General features: G+C 30.4%; 15 non-coding genes across 15 annotated transcripts; all 15 read left to right on the top strand.

Annotated features, from left to right (window-relative positions):
- The first annotated feature begins 760 nt into the window (after positions 1 to 760).
- On the top strand, positions 761 to 833 carry TRNAT-CGU (transfer RNA threonine (anticodon CGU)). Its single transcript has one exon. It is a non-coding gene; the product is annotated as a tRNA-Thr (tRNA).
- A 948-nt stretch (positions 834 to 1,781) lies between these two features.
- On the top strand, positions 1,782 to 1,854 carry TRNAT-CGU (transfer RNA threonine (anticodon CGU)). Its single transcript has one exon. It is a non-coding gene; the product is annotated as a tRNA-Thr (tRNA).
- Positions 1,855 to 2,800: 946 nt separating this feature from the next.
- TRNAT-CGU (transfer RNA threonine (anticodon CGU)) lies at positions 2,801 to 2,873 on the top strand. Its single transcript has one exon. It is a non-coding gene; the product is annotated as a tRNA-Thr (tRNA).
- Positions 2,874 to 3,308: 435 nt separating this feature from the next.
- TRNAT-AGU (transfer RNA threonine (anticodon AGU)) lies at positions 3,309 to 3,382 on the top strand. The gene has a single exon. It is a non-coding gene; the product is annotated as a tRNA-Thr (tRNA).
- Positions 3,383 to 3,819: 437 nt separating this feature from the next.
- On the top strand, positions 3,820 to 3,892 carry TRNAT-CGU (transfer RNA threonine (anticodon CGU)). Its single transcript has one exon. It is a non-coding gene; the product is annotated as a tRNA-Thr (tRNA).
- A 948-nt stretch (positions 3,893 to 4,840) lies between these two features.
- On the top strand, positions 4,841 to 4,913 carry TRNAT-CGU (transfer RNA threonine (anticodon CGU)). Its single transcript has one exon. It is a non-coding gene; the product is annotated as a tRNA-Thr (tRNA).
- Positions 4,914 to 5,859: 946 nt separating this feature from the next.
- On the top strand, positions 5,860 to 5,932 carry TRNAT-CGU (transfer RNA threonine (anticodon CGU)). Its single transcript has one exon. It is a non-coding gene; the product is annotated as a tRNA-Thr (tRNA).
- A 947-nt stretch (positions 5,933 to 6,879) lies between these two features.
- TRNAT-CGU (transfer RNA threonine (anticodon CGU)) lies at positions 6,880 to 6,952 on the top strand. Its single transcript has one exon. It is a non-coding gene; the product is annotated as a tRNA-Thr (tRNA).
- Positions 6,953 to 7,898: 946 nt separating this feature from the next.
- TRNAT-CGU (transfer RNA threonine (anticodon CGU)) lies at positions 7,899 to 7,971 on the top strand. The gene has a single exon. It is a non-coding gene; the product is annotated as a tRNA-Thr (tRNA).
- A 947-nt stretch (positions 7,972 to 8,918) lies between these two features.
- TRNAT-CGU (transfer RNA threonine (anticodon CGU)) lies at positions 8,919 to 8,991 on the top strand. The gene has a single exon. It is a non-coding gene; the product is annotated as a tRNA-Thr (tRNA).
- A 1,964-nt stretch (positions 8,992 to 10,955) lies between these two features.
- On the top strand, positions 10,956 to 11,028 carry TRNAT-CGU (transfer RNA threonine (anticodon CGU)). Its single transcript has one exon. It is a non-coding gene; the product is annotated as a tRNA-Thr (tRNA).
- A 946-nt stretch (positions 11,029 to 11,974) lies between these two features.
- TRNAT-CGU (transfer RNA threonine (anticodon CGU)) lies at positions 11,975 to 12,047 on the top strand. Its single transcript has one exon. It is a non-coding gene; the product is annotated as a tRNA-Thr (tRNA).
- A 945-nt stretch (positions 12,048 to 12,992) lies between these two features.
- On the top strand, positions 12,993 to 13,065 carry TRNAT-CGU (transfer RNA threonine (anticodon CGU)). The gene has a single exon. It is a non-coding gene; the product is annotated as a tRNA-Thr (tRNA).
- Positions 13,066 to 14,010: 945 nt separating this feature from the next.
- TRNAT-CGU (transfer RNA threonine (anticodon CGU)) lies at positions 14,011 to 14,083 on the top strand. The gene has a single exon. It is a non-coding gene; the product is annotated as a tRNA-Thr (tRNA).
- Positions 14,084 to 14,518: 435 nt separating this feature from the next.
- Positions 14,519 to 14,592, top strand: TRNAT-AGU (transfer RNA threonine (anticodon AGU)). Its single transcript has one exon. It is a non-coding gene; the product is annotated as a tRNA-Thr (tRNA).
- Positions 14,593 to 15,190: the final 598 nt, after the last annotated feature.

Here is a 15,190-nt window from a genome sequence, read left to right as displayed (position 1 = left end):
GATGGAGGTGAATGATCACTCTATCGTTGGATTCAACTAATCCATTCTTTAGCAAGGTATATTTTAAATTGATATGAATAGGGTAAACTTCAAATTAGAGAGGTGTTTTTGAATAAGTGAAGAGTCTTCATTCATCTTAAGTGTTTGAGTAGAGAAGTGTGTGAACTTAGAAAAGAATATGAAAGTGAAAAAACAATATTCCCTTGAACACCATAAAGAAAAGTGTTTCAAAATTAAGAATCAAGTGGGTGCTGTGGCTTAGCTGGTTGAAGCGCCTGCCTAGTAAACGGGAGATCCTGAGTTAGACTCTCAGCAGTGCCTTGCTTTGCTCATTGTAATATAACAAATCATTTTCATTAGGTCTTATTCCAATACAATTAAAATATTAAAGTCTGATTCATCTTACTGTTGAACAGATCATCTTAAACCCTATAAAAACCCAAGTATTTTCAAGATTATAGAATGAATACTGTTATTGCAAAATGAAAAAAAAATACATATCTATGAGAAAGAGGTAGATGAAATTTCTACCTAGATTTGAGCAATATTAATACCTTCATGAAAAAAAATTGTAAAGAATTCAAGAAATGAAATTGGGTTTTATAAGAGTACCTGTTTATTAAAACATATTAATCCTTGCGTAGTGATTGAGTATCTTTTCGTGTTTAAGATTACAATACATATAAAGAAGAATTTATAGCAGAAAACAGATTTTCATCATCAACAATAAATTATTTATGCATTTTTTACTATTAACGTTGGTGCTGTGGCTTAGTGGTTAAAGCGCCTGTCTCGTAAACAGGAAATCCTGAGTTCAATTCTCAGTAGCACCTAACTGTTTTCTCCATGCTTTCCGAATAATTTTCATCAAACAAGTTTTGAATACAATTTAAGAATAAACATCTGGTTCTATGAACTTTAGAATAAGTTATCTTAAAAATTAAATAAAATGCTTGGTATTGTGAAGATTTTTGTAGGAATGCATTGACTGAAATAGGGAAAAGAAAATGTCAAAGAACAAGATAGAGGTGAATGATCACTCTATCGTTGGATTCAACTAATCCATTCTTTAGCAAGGTATATTTTAAATTGATATGAATAGGGTAAACTTCAAATTAGAGAGGTGTTTTTGAATAAGTGAAGAGTCTTCATTCATCTTAAGTGTTTGAGTAGAGAAGTGTGTGAACTTAGAAAAGAATATGAAAGTGAAAAAGCAATATTCCCTTGAACACCATAAAGAAAAGTGTTTCAAAATTAAGAATCAAGTGGGTGCTGTGGCTTAGCTGGTTGAAGCGCCTGCCTAGTAAACGGGAGATCCTGAGTTAGACTCTCAGCAGTGCCTTGCTTTGCTCATTGTAATATAACAAATCATTTTCATTAGGTCTTATTCCAATACAATTAAAATATAAAAGTCTGATTCATCTTACTGTTGAACAGATCATCTTAAACCCTATAAAAACCCAAGTATTTTCAAGATTATAGAATGAATACTGTTATTGCAAAATGAAAAAAAAATACATATCTATGAGAAAGAGGTAGATGAAATTTCTACCTAGATTTGAGCAATATTAATACCTTCATGAAAAAAAATTGTAAAGAATTCAAGAAATGAAATTGGGTTTTATAAGAGTACCTGTTTATTAAAACATATTAATCCTTGCGTAGTGATTGAGTATCTTTTCGTGTTTAAGATTACAATACATATAAAGAAGAATTTATAGCAGAAAACAGATTTTCATCATCAACAATAAATTATTTATGCATTTTTTACTACTAACGTTGGTGCTGTGGCTTAGTGGTTAAAGCGCCTGTCTCGTAAACAGGAAATCCTGAGTTCAATTCTCAGTAGCACCTAACTGTTTTCTCCATGCTTTCCGAATAATTTTCATCAAACAAGTTTTGAATACAATTTAAGAATAAACATCTGGTTCTATGAACTTTAGAATAAGTTATCTTAAAAATTAAATAAAATGCTTGGTATTGTGAAGATTTTTGTAGGAATGCATTGACTGAAATAGGGAAAAGAAAATGACAAAGAACAAGATAGAGGTGAATGATCACTCTATCGTTGAATTCAACTAATCCATTCTTTAGCAAGGTATATTTTAAAATGATATGAATAGGGTAAACTTCAAATTAGAGAGGTGTTTTTGAATAAGTGAATAGTCTTCATTCATCTTAAGTGTTTGAGTGGAGAAGTGTGTGAACTTAGAAAAGAATATGAAAGGGAAAAAGCAATATTCTCTTGAACACCATAAAGAAAAGTGTTTCAAAATTAAGAATCAAGTGGGTGCTGTGGCTTAGCTGGTTAAGGCGCCTGTATAGTAAACAGGAGATCCTGAGTTCAACTCCCAGCAGCGCCTTGCTTTTCTCATTGTTATATAACAAATCATTTTCATTAGGTCTTATTCCGATACAATTTAAATATAAAAGTCTGATTCATCTTACTGTTAAAAAGATCATCTTAAACCTTATAAAAACCCAAGTATTTTCAAGATTATAGAATGAATACTGTTATTGCAAAATGAAAAAAACTACATATCTATGAGAAAGACGTAGATGAAATTTCTACCTAGATTTGAGCAATATTAATACCTTCATGAATAAAATTGTAAAGAATTCAAGAAATGAAATTGGGTTTTATAAGAGTACCTGTTTATTAAAACATATTAATCCTTGCGTAGTGATTGAGTATCTTTTCGTGTTTAAGATTACAATACATATAAACAAGAATTTATAGCAGAAAACACATTTTCATCATCAACAATAAATTATTTATGCATTTTTTACTATTAACGTTGGTGCTGTGGCTTAGTGGTTAAAGCGCCTGTCTCGTAAACAGGAAATCCTGAGTTCAAATCTCAGCAGCACCTAATTGTTTTCTCCATGCTTTCCAAATAATTTTCATCAAACAAGTGTTGAATACAATTTAAGAATAAACATCTGGTTCTATGAACTTTAGAATAAGTTATCTTAAAAATTAAATAAAATGCTTGGTATTGTGAAGATTTTTGTAGGAATGCATTGACTGAAATAGGGAAAAGAAAATGACAAAGAACAAGATAGAGGTGAATGATCACTCTATTGTTGAATTCAACTAATCCATTCTTCAGCAAGGTATAGTTTTAAATGATATGAATAGGGTAAACTTCAAATTAGAGAGGTGTTTTTGAATAAATGAAGAGTCTTCATTCATCTTAAGTGTTTGAGTAGAGAAGTGTGTGAACTTAGAAAAGAATATGAACGTGAAAAAGCAATATTCTCTTGAACACCATAAAGAAAAGTGTTTCAAAACTAAGAATCAACTGGGTGCTGTGGCTTAGCTGGTTAAAGCGCCTGTCTAGTAAACAGGAGATCCTGAGTTCAACTCTCAGCAGCGCCTTGCTTTTCTCATTGTTATATAACAAATCATTTTCATTAGGTCTTATTCCGATACAATTAAAATATAAAAGTCTGATTCATCTTACTGTTGAAAAGATCATCTTAAACCTTATCAAAACCCAAGTATTTTCAAGATTATAGAATGAATACTGTTATTGCAAAATGAAAAAAAAATACATATCTATGAGAAAGATGTAGATGAAATTTCTACCTAGATTTGAGCAATATTAATACCTTCATGGATAAAATTGTAAAGAATTCAAGAAATGAAATTGGGTTTTATAAGAGTACCTGTTTATTAAAACATATTAATCCTTCGCTAGTGATTGAGTATCTTTTCGTGTTTAAGATTACAATACATATAAAGAAGAATTTATAGCAGAAAACACATTTTCATCATCAACAATAAATTATTTATGCATTTTTTCTATTAACGTTGGTGCTGTGGCTTAGTGGTTAAAGCGCCTGTCTCGTAACCAGGACATCCTGAGTTCAATTCTCAGCAGCACCTAACTGTTTTCTCCATGCTTTCCGAATAATTTTCATCAAACAAGTGTTGAATACAATTTAAGAATAAACATCTGGTTCTATGAACTTTAGAATAAGTTATCTTAAAAATTAAATAAAATGCTTGGTATTGTGAAGATTTTTGTAGGAATGCATTGACTGAAATAGGGAAAAGAAAATGTCAAAGAACAAGATGGAGGTGAATGATCACTCTATCGTTGGATTCAACTAATCCATTCTTTAGCAAGGTATATTTTAAATTGATATGAATAGGGTAAACTTCAAATTAGAGAGGTGTTTTTGAATAAGTGAAGAGTCTTCATTCATCTTAAGTGTTTGAGTAGAGAAGTGTGTGAACTTAGAAAAGAATATGAAAGTGAAAAAGCAATATTCCCTTGAACACCATAAAGAAAAGTGTTTCAAAATTAAGAATCAAGTGGGTGCTGTGGCTTAGCTGGTTGAAGCGCCTGCCTAGTAAACGGGAGATCCTGAGTTAGACTCTCAGCAGTGCCTTGCTTTGCTCATTGTAATATAACAAATCATTTTCATTAGGTCTTATTCCAATACAATTAAAATATTAAAGTCTGATTCATCTTACTGTTGAACAGATCATCTTAAACCCTATAAAAACCCAAGTATTTTCAAGATTATAGAATGAATACTGTTATTGCAAAATGAAAAAAAAATACATATCTATGAGAAAGAGGTAGATGAAATTTCTACCTAGATTTGAGCAATATTAATACCTTCATGAAAAAAAATTGTAAAGAATTCAAGAAATGAAATTGGGTTTTATAAGAGTACCTGTTTATTAAAACATATTAATCCTTGCGTAGTGATTGAGTATCTTTTCGTGTTTAAGATTACAATACATATAAAGAAGAATTTATAGCAGAAAACAGATTTTCATCATCAACAATAAATTATTTATGCATTTTTTACTATTAACGTTGGTGCTGTGGCTTAGTGGTTAAAGCGCCTGTCTCGTAAACAGGAAATCCTGAGTTCAATTCTCAGTAGCACCTAACTGTTTTCTCCATGCTTTCCGAATAATTTTCATCAAACAAGTTTTGAATACAATTTAAGAATAAACATCTGGTTCTATGAACTTTAGAATAAGTTATCTTAAAAATTAAATAAAATGCTTGGTATTGTGAAGATTTTTGTAGGAATGCATTGACTGAAATAGGGAAAAGAAAATGACAAAGAACAAGATAGAGGTGAATGATCACTCTATCGTTGAATTCAACTAATCCATTCTTTAGCAAGGTATATTTTAAAATGATATGAATAGGGTAAACTTCAAATTAGAGAGGTGTTTTTGAATAAGTGAATAGTCTTCATTCATCTTAAGTGTTTGAGTGGAGAAGTGTGTGAACTTAGAAAAGAATATGAAAGGGAAAAAGCAATATTCTCTTGAACACCATAAAGAAAAGTGTTTCAAAATTAAGAATCAAGGGGGTGCTGTGGCTTAGCTGGTTAAGGCGCCTGTATAGTAAACAGGAGATCCTGAGTTCAACTCCCAGCAGCGCCTTGCTTTTCTCATTGTTATATAACAAATCATTTTCATTAGGTCTTATTCCGATACAATTTAAATATAAAAGTCTGATTCATCTTACTGTTAAAAAGATCATCTTAAACCTTATAAAAACCCAAGTATTTTCAAGATTATAGAATGAATACTGTTATTGCAAAATGAAAAAAACTACATATCTATGAGAAAGACGTAGATGAAATTTCTACCTAGATTTGAGCAATATTAATACCTTCATGAATAAAATTGTAAAGAATTCAAGAAATGAAATTGGGTTTTATAAGAGTACCTGTTTATTAAAACATATTAATCCTTGCGTAGTGATTGAGTATCTTTTCGTGTTTAAGATTACAATACATATAAACAAGAATTTATAGCAGAAAACACATTTTCATCATCAACAATAAATTATTTATGCATTTTTTACTATTAACGTTGGTGCTGTGGCTTAGTGGTTAAAGCGCCTGTCTCGTAAACAGGAAATCCTGAGTTCAAATCTCAGCAGCACCTAATTGTTTTCTCCATGCTTTCCAAATAATTTTCATCAAACAAGTGTTGAATACAATTTAAGAATAAACATCTGGTTCTATGAACTTTAGAATAAGTTATCTTAAAAATTAAATAAAATGCTTGGTATTGTGAAGATTTTTGTAGGAATGCATTGACTGAAATAGGGAAAAGAAAATGTCAAAGAACAAGATAGAGGTGAATGATCACTCTATCGTTGAATTCAACTAATCCATAGCTTTAGCAAGGTATATTTTAAATTGATATGAATAGGGTAAACTTCAAATTAGAGAGGTGTTTTTGAATAAGTGAAGAGTCTTCATTCATCTTAAGTGTTTGAGTAGAGAAGTGTGTGAACTTAGAAAAGAATATGAAAGTGAAAAAGCAATATTCCCTTGAACACCATAAAGAAAAGTGTTTCAAAATTAAGAATCAAGTGGGTGCTGTGGCTTAGCTGGTTGAAGCGCCTGCCTAGTAAACGGGAGATCCTGAGTTAAACTCTCAGCAGTGCCTTGCTTTGCTCATTGTAATATAACAAATCATTTTCATTAGGTCTTATTCCAATACAATTAAAATATAAAAGTCTGATTCATCCTACTGTTGAACATATCATCTTAAACCTTATAAAAACCCAAGTATTTTCAAGATTATAGAATGAATACTGTTATTGCAAAATGAAAAAAATACATATCTATGAGAAAGAGGTAGATGAAATTTCTACCTAGATTTGAGCAATATTAATACCTTCATGAAAAAAAATTGTAAAGAATTCAAGAAATTAAATTGGGTTTTATAAGAGTACCTGTTTATTAAAACATATTAATCCTTGCGTAGTGATTGAGTATCTTTTCGTGTTTAAGATTACAATACATATAAAGAAGAATTTATAGCAGAAAACACATTTTCATCATCAACAATAAATTATTTATGCATTTTTTACTATTAACGTTGGTGCTATGGCTTAGTGGTTAAAGCGCCTGTCTCGTAAACAGGAAATCCTGAGTTCAATTCTCAGCAGCACCTAACTGTTTTCTCCATGCTTTCCGAATAATTTTCATCAAACAAGTGTTGAATACAATTTAAGAATAAACATCTGGTTCTATGAGCTTTAGAATAAGTTATCTTAAAAATTAAATAAAATGCTTGGTATTGTGAAGATTTTTGTAGGAATGCATTGACTGAAATAGGGAAAAGAAAATGACAAAGAACAAGATAGAGGTGAATGATCACTCTATCGTTGAATTCAACTAATCCATTCTTTAGCAAGGTATATTTTAAAATGATATGAATAGGGTAAACTTCAAATTAGAGAGGTGTTTTTGAATAAGTGAATAATCTTCATTCATCTTAAGTGTTTGAGTGGAGAAGTGTGTGAACTTAGAAAAGAATATGAAAGGGAAAAAGCAATATTCTCTTGAACACCATAAAGAAAAGTGTTTCAAAATTAAGAATCAAGTGGGTGCTGTGGCTTAGCTGGTTAAGGCGCCTGTATAGTAAACAGGAGATCCTGAGTTCAACTCCCAGCAGCGCCTTGCTTTTCTCATTGTTATATAACAAATCATTTTCATTAGGTCTTATTCCGATACAATTTAAATATAAAAGTCTGATTCATCTTACTGTTAAAAAGATCATCTTAAACCTTATAAAAACCCAAGTATTTTCAAGATTATAGAATGAATACTGTTATTGCAAAATGAAAAAAACTACATATCTATGAGAAAGACGTAGATGAAATTTCTACCTAGATTTGAGCAATATTAATACCTTCATGAATAAAATTGTAAAGAATTCAAGAAATGAAATTGGGTTTTATAAGAGTACCTGTTTATTAAAACATATTAATCCTTGCGTAGTGATTGAGTATCTTTTCGTGTTTAAGATTACAATACATATAAACAAGAATTTATAGCAGAAAACACATTTTCATCATCAACAATAAATTATTTATGCATTTTTTACTATTAACGTTGGTGCTGTGGCTTAGTGGTTAAAGCGCCTGTCTCGTAAACAGGAAATCCTGAGTTCAAATCTCAGCAGCACCTAATTGTTTTCTCCATGCTTTCCAAATAATTTTCATCAAACAAGTGTTGAATACAATTTAAGAATAAACATCTGGTTCTATGAACTTTAGAATAAGTTATCTTAAAAATTAAATAAAATGCTTGGTATTGTGAAGATTTTTGTAGGAATGCATTGACTGAAATAGGGAAAAGAAAATGTCAAAGAACAAGATAGAGGTGAATGATCACTCTATCGTTGAATTCAACTAATCCATAGCTTTAGCAAGGTATATTTTAAATTGATATGAATAGGGTAAACTTCAAATTAGAGAGGTGTTTTTGAATAAGTGAAGAGTCTTCATTCATCTTAAGTGTTTGAGTAGAGAAGTGTGTGAACTTAGAAAAGAATATGAAAGTGAAAAAGCAATATTCCCTTGAACACCATAAAGAAAAGTGTTTCAAAATTAAGAATCAAGTGGGTGCTGTGGCTTAGCTGGTTGAAGCGCCTGCCTAGTAAACGGGAGATCCTGAGTTAAACTCTCAGCAGTGCCTTGCTTTGCTCATTGTAATATAACAAATCATTTTCATTAGGTCTTATTCCAATACAATTAAAATATAAAAGTCTGATTCATCCTACTGTTGAACATATCATCTTAAACCTTATAAAAACCCAAGTATTTTCAAGATTATAGAATGAATACTGTTATTGCAAAATGAAAAAAATACATATCTATGAGAAAGAGGTAGATGAAATTTCTACCTAGATTTGAGCAATATTAATACCTTCATGAAAAAAAATTGTAAAGAATTCAAGAAATTAAATTGGGTTTTATAAGAGTACCTGTTTATTAAAACATATTAATCCTTGCGTAGTGATTGAGTATCTTTTCGTGTTTAAGATTACAATACATATAAAGAAGAATTTATAGCAGAAAACACATTTTCATCATCAACAATAAATTATTTATGCATTTTTTACTATTAACGTTGGTGCTATGGCTTAGTGGTTAAAGCGCCTGTCTCGTAAACAGGAAATCCTGAGTTCAATTCTCAGCAGCACCTAACTGTTTTCTCCATGCTTTCCGAATAATTTTCATCAAACAAGTGTTGAATACAATTTAAGAATAAACATCTGGTTCTATGAGCTTTAGAATAAGTTATCTTAAAAATTAAATAAAATGCTTGGTATTGTGAAGATTTTTGTAGGAATGCATTGACTGAAATAGGGAAAAGAAAATGACAAAGAACAAGATAGAGGTGAATGATCACTCTATCGTTGAATTCAACTAATCCATTCTTTAGCAAGGTATATTTTAAAATGATATGAATAGGGTAAACTTCAAATTAGAGAGGTGTTTTTGAATAAGTGAATAATCTTCATTCATCTTAAGTGTTTGAGTGGAGAAGTGTGTGAACTTAGAAAAGAATATGAAAGGGAAAAAGCAATATTCTCTTGAACACCATAAAGAAAAGTGTTTCAAAATTAAGAATCAAGTGGGTGCTGAGGCTTTGCTGGTTAAAGCGCCTGTATAGTAAACAGGAGATCCTGAGTTCAACTCCCAGCAGCGCCTTGCTTTTCTCATTGTTATATAACAAATCATTTTCATTAGGTCTTATTCTGATACAATTAAAATATAAAAGTCTGATTCATCTTACTGTTAAAAAGATCATCTTAAACCTTATAAAAACCCAAGTATTTTGAAGATTATAGAATAAATACTGTTATTGCAAAATGAAAAAACTACATATCTATGAGAAAGACGTAGATGAAATTTCTACCTAGATTTGAGCAATATTAATACCTTCATGAAAAAAATTGTAAAGAATTCAAGAAATGAAATTGGGTTTTATAAGAGTACCTGGTTATTAAAACATATTAATCCTTGCGTAGTGATTGAGTATATTTTCGTGTTTAAGATTACAATACATATAAAGAAGAATTTATACCAGAAAACACATTTTCATCATCAACAATAAATTATTTATGCATTTTTTACTATTAACGTTGGTGCTGTGGCTTAGTGTTTAAAACGCCTGTCTCGTAAACAGGAAATCCTGAGTTCAAATCTCAGCAGCACCTAACTGTTTTCTCCATGCTTTCCGAATAATTTTCATCAAACACATGTTGAATACAATTTAAGAATAAACATCTGGTTCTATGAACTTTAGAATAAGTTATCTTAAAAATTAAATAAAATGCTTGGTATTGTGAAGATTTTTGTAGGAATGCATTGACTGAAATAGGGAAAAGAAAATGTCAAAGAACAAGATAGAAGTGAATGATCACTCTACCGTTGAATTCAACTAATCCATTCTTTAGCAAGGTATATTTTAAATTGATATGAATAGGGTAAACTTCAAATTAGAGAGGTGTTTTTGAATAAGTGAAGAGTCTTCATTCATCTTAAGTGTTTGAGTAGAGAAGTGTGTGAACTTAGAAAAGAATATGAAAGTAAAAAAGCAATATTCCCTTGAACACCATAAAGAAAAGTGTTTCAAAATTAAGAATCAAGTGGGTGCTGTGGCTTAGCTGGTTGAAGCGCCTGCCTAGTAAACGGGAGATCCTGAGTTAAACTCTCAGCAGTGCCTTGCTTTGCTCATTGTAATTTAACAAATCATTTTCATTAGGTCTTATTCCAATACAATTAAAATATAATAGTCTGATTCATCTTACTGTTGAACAGATCATCTTAAACCTTATAAAAACCCAAGTATTTTCAAGATTATAGAATGAATACTGTTATTGCAAAATGAAAAAAATACATATCTATGAGAAAGAGGTAGATTAAATTTCTACCTAGATTTAAGCAATATTAATACCTTCATGAAAAAAAATTGTAAAGAATTCAAGAAATGAAATTGGGTTTTATAAGAGTACCTGTTTATTAAAACATATTAATCCTTGCGTAGTGATTGAGTATCTTTTCGTGTTTAAGATTACAATACATATAAAGAAGAATTTATAGCAGAAAACACATTTTCATCATCAACAATAAATTATTTATGCATTTTTTACTATTAACGTTGGTGCTGTGGCTTAGTGGTTAAAGCCCCTGTCTCGTAAACAGGAAATCCTGAGTTCAATTCTCAGCAGCACCTAACTGTTTTCTCCATGCTTTCCGAATAATTTTCATCAAACAAGTGTTGAATACAATTTAAGAATAAACATCTGGTTCTATGAGCTTTAGAATAAGTTATCTTAAAAATTAAATAAAATGCTTGGTATTGTGAAGATTTTTGTAGGAATGCATTGACTGAAATAGGGAAGAGAAAATGACAAAGAACAAGATAGAGGTGAATGATCACTCTATTGTCGAATTCAACTAATCCATTCTTTAGCAAGGTATATTTTAAAATGATATGAATAGGGTAAACTTCAAATTAGAGAGGTGTTTTTGAAGAAGTGAATAGTCTTCATTCATCTTAAGTGTTTGAGTGGAGAAGTGTGTGAACTTAGAAAAGAATATGAAAGGGAAAAAGCAATATTCTCTTGAACACCATAAAGAAAAGTGTTTCAAAATTAAGAATCAAGTGGGTGCTGTGGCTTAGCTGGTTAAAGCGCCTGTATAGTAAACGGGTGATCCTGAGATCAACTCTCAGCAGCGCCTTGCTTTTCTCATTGTTATATAACAAATCATTTTCATTAGGTCTTATTCCGATACAATTTAAATATAAAAGTCTGATTCATCTTACTGTTAAAAAGATCATCTTAAACCTTATAAAAACCCAAGTATTTTCAAGATTATAGAATGAATACTGTTATTGCAAAATGAAAAAAACTACATATCTATGAGAAAGACTTAGATGAAATTTCTACCTAGATTTGAGCAATATTACTACCTTCATGAATAAAATTGTAAAGAATTCAAGAAATGAAATTGGGTTTTATAAGAGTACCTGTTTATTAAAACATATTAATCCTTGCGTAGTTATTGAGTATCTTTTCGTGTTTAAGATTACAATACGTATAAAGAAGAATTTATAGCAGAAAACACATTTTCATCATCAACAATAAATTATTTATGCATTTTCTACAATTAACGTTGGTGCTGTGGCTTAGTGGTTAAAGCGCCTGTCTCGTAAACAGGAAATCCTGAGTTCAATTCTCAGCAGCACCTAACTGTTTTCTCCATGCTTACCAAATAATTTTCATCAAACAAGTGTTGAATACAATTTAAGAATAAACATCTGGTTCTATGAACTTTAGAATAAGTTATCTTAAAAATTAAATAAAATGCTTGGTATTGTGAAGATTTTTGTAGGAATGCATTGACTGAAATAGGGAAAAGAAAATGACAAAGAACAAGATAGAGGTGAATGATCACTCTATCGTTGAATTCAACTAATCCATTCTTCAGCAAGGTATATTTTAAAATGATATGAATAGGGTAAAATTCAAATTAGAGAGGTGTTTTTGAATAAGTGAAGAGTCTTCATTCATCTTAAGTGTTTGAGTGGAGAAGTGTGTGGACTTAGAAAAGAATATGAAAGGGAGAAAGCAATATTCTCTTGAACACCATAAAGAAAAGTGTTTCAAAGTTAAGAATCAAGTGGGTGCTGTGGCTTAGCTAGTTAAAGCGCCTGTCTAGTAAACAGGAGATCCTGAGTTCAACTCTCAGCAGTGCCTTGCTTTTCTCATTTTTATATAACAAATCATTTTCATTAGGTCTTATTCCGATACAATTAAAATATAAAAGTCCGATTCATCTGACTGTTGAACAGATCATCTTAAACCTTATAAAAAGCCAAGAATTTTCAAGATTATAGAATGAATACAGTTATTGCAAAATGAAAAAAATACATATCTATGAGAAAGAAGTAGATGAAATTTCTACCTAGATTTGAGCAATATTAATACCTTCATGAAAAAAATTGTAAAGAATTCAAGAAATAAAATTGGGTTTTATAAGAGTACCTGTTTATTAAAACATATTAATCCTTGCGTAGTGATTGAGTATCTTTTCGTGTTTAAGATTACAATACATATAAAGAAGAATTTATATCAGAAAACACATTTTCATCATCAACAATAAATTATTTATGCATTTTTTACTATTAACATTGGTGCTGTGGCTTAGTGGTTAAAGCGCCTGTCTCGTAAACAGGAAATCCTGAGTTCAATTCTCAGCAGCACCTAACTGTTTTCTCCATGCTTTCCGAATAATTTTCATCAAACACATGTTGAATACAATTTAAGAATAAACATCTGGTTCTATGAACTTTAGAATAAGTTATCTTAACAATTAAATAAAATGATTGGTATTGTGAAGATTTTAGTAGGAATGCATTGACTGAAATAGGGAAAAGAAAATGACAAAGAACAAGATAGAGGTAAATGATCACTCTATTGTTGAATTCAACTAATCCATTCTTTAGCAAGGTATATTTTAAAATTATATGAATAGGGTAAACTTCAAATTAGATAGGTGTTTTTGAATAAGTGAAGAGTCTTCATTCATCTTAAGTGTTTGAGTAGAGAAGTGCGTGAACTTAGAAAAGAATATGAAAGTGAAAAAGCAATATTCTCTTGAACACCATAAAGAAAAGTGTTTCAAAATTAAGAATCAAGTGGGTGCTGTGGCTTAGCTGGTTAAAGCGCCTGTCTAGTAAACAGGAGATCCTGAGTTAAACTCTCAGCAGTGCCTTGCTTTGCTCATTGTAATATAACAAATCATTTTCATTAGGTCTTATTCCAATACAATTAAAATATAAAAGTCTGATTCATCTTACTGTTGAACAGATCATCTTAAACCTTATAAAAACCCAAGTATTTTCAAGATTATAGAATGAATACTGTTATTGCAAAATGAAAAAAATACATATCTATGAGAAAGAGGTAGATGAAATTTCTACCTAGATTTGAGCAATATTAATACCTTCATGAAAAAAAATTGTAAAGAATTCAAGAAATGAAATTGGGTTTTATAAGAGTACCTGTTTATTAAAACATATTAATCCAGCGTAGTTGTTGAGTATCTTTTCGGGTTTAAGATTACAATACATATAAAGAAGAATTTATAGCAGAAAACACATTTTCATCATCAACAATAAATTATTTATGCATTTTTTACTATTAACATTGGTGCTGTGGCTTAGTGGTTAAAGCGCCTGTCTCGTAAACAGGAAATCCTGAGTTCAATTCTCAGCAGCACCTAACTGTTTTCTCCATGCTTTCCGAATAATTTTCATCAAACAAGTGTTGAATACAATTTAAGAATAAACATCTGGTTCTATGAACTTTAGAATAAGTTATCTTAAAAATTAAATAAAATGCTTGGTATTGTGAAGATTTTTGTAGGAATGCATTGACTGAAATAGGGAAAAGAAAATGACAAAGAACAAGATAGAGGTGAATGATCACTCTATCGTTGAATTCAACTAATCCATTCTTTAGCAAGATATATTTTAAAATGATATGAATAGGGTAAACTTCAAATTAGAGAGGTGTTTTTGAATAAGTGAAGAGTCTTCATTCATCTTAAGTGTTTGAGTGGAGAAGTGTGTGAACTTAGAAAAGAATATGAAAGGGAAAAAGCAATATTCTCTTGAACACCATAAAGAAAAGTGTTTCAAAATTAAGAATCAAGTGGGTGCTGTGGCTTAGCTGGTTAAAGCGCCTGTCTAGTAAACAGGAAATCCTGAGTTCAATTCTCAGCAGCACCTAATTGTTTTCTCCATGCTTTCCAAATAATTTTCATCAAACAAGTGTTGAATACAATTTAGGAATAAACATCAGGTTCTATGAACTTTAGAATAAGTTATCTTAAAAATGAAATAAAATGCTTGGTATTGTGAAGATTTTTGTAGGAATGCATTGACTGAAATAGGGAAAAGAAAATGACAAAGAACAAGATAGAGGTGAATGATCACTCTATCGTTGAATTCAACTAATCCATTCTTTAGCAAGGTATATTTTAAATTGATATGAATATGGGTAAACTTCAAATTAGAGAGGTGTTTTTGAATAAGTGAAGAGTCTTCATTCTACTTAAGTGTTTGAGTAGAGAAGTGTGTGAACTTAGAAAAGAATATTAAAGTGAAAAAGCAATATTCCCTTGAACACCATATAGAAAAGTGTTTCAAGATTAAGAACCAAGTGGGTGCTGTGGCTTAGCTGGTTGAAGCGCCTGCCTAGTAAACTGGAGATCCTGAGATCAACTCTCAGCAGCGCCTTGCTTTTCTCATTGTTATATAACAAATCATTTTCATTAGGTCTTATTCCGATACAATTTAAATATAAAAGTCTGATTCATCTTACTGT

This window comes from Lissotriton vulgaris, chromosome 12 (assembly GCF_964263255.1).
Source record: "Lissotriton vulgaris chromosome 12, aLisVul1.2, whole genome shotgun sequence".
Lineage (NCBI taxonomy): Eukaryota > Metazoa > Chordata > Amphibia > Caudata > Salamandridae > Lissotriton > Lissotriton vulgaris.
The sequence above is the reverse complement of the archived record's forward strand: the minus strand, read 5'-3'. Positions and strand labels throughout refer to the sequence as shown.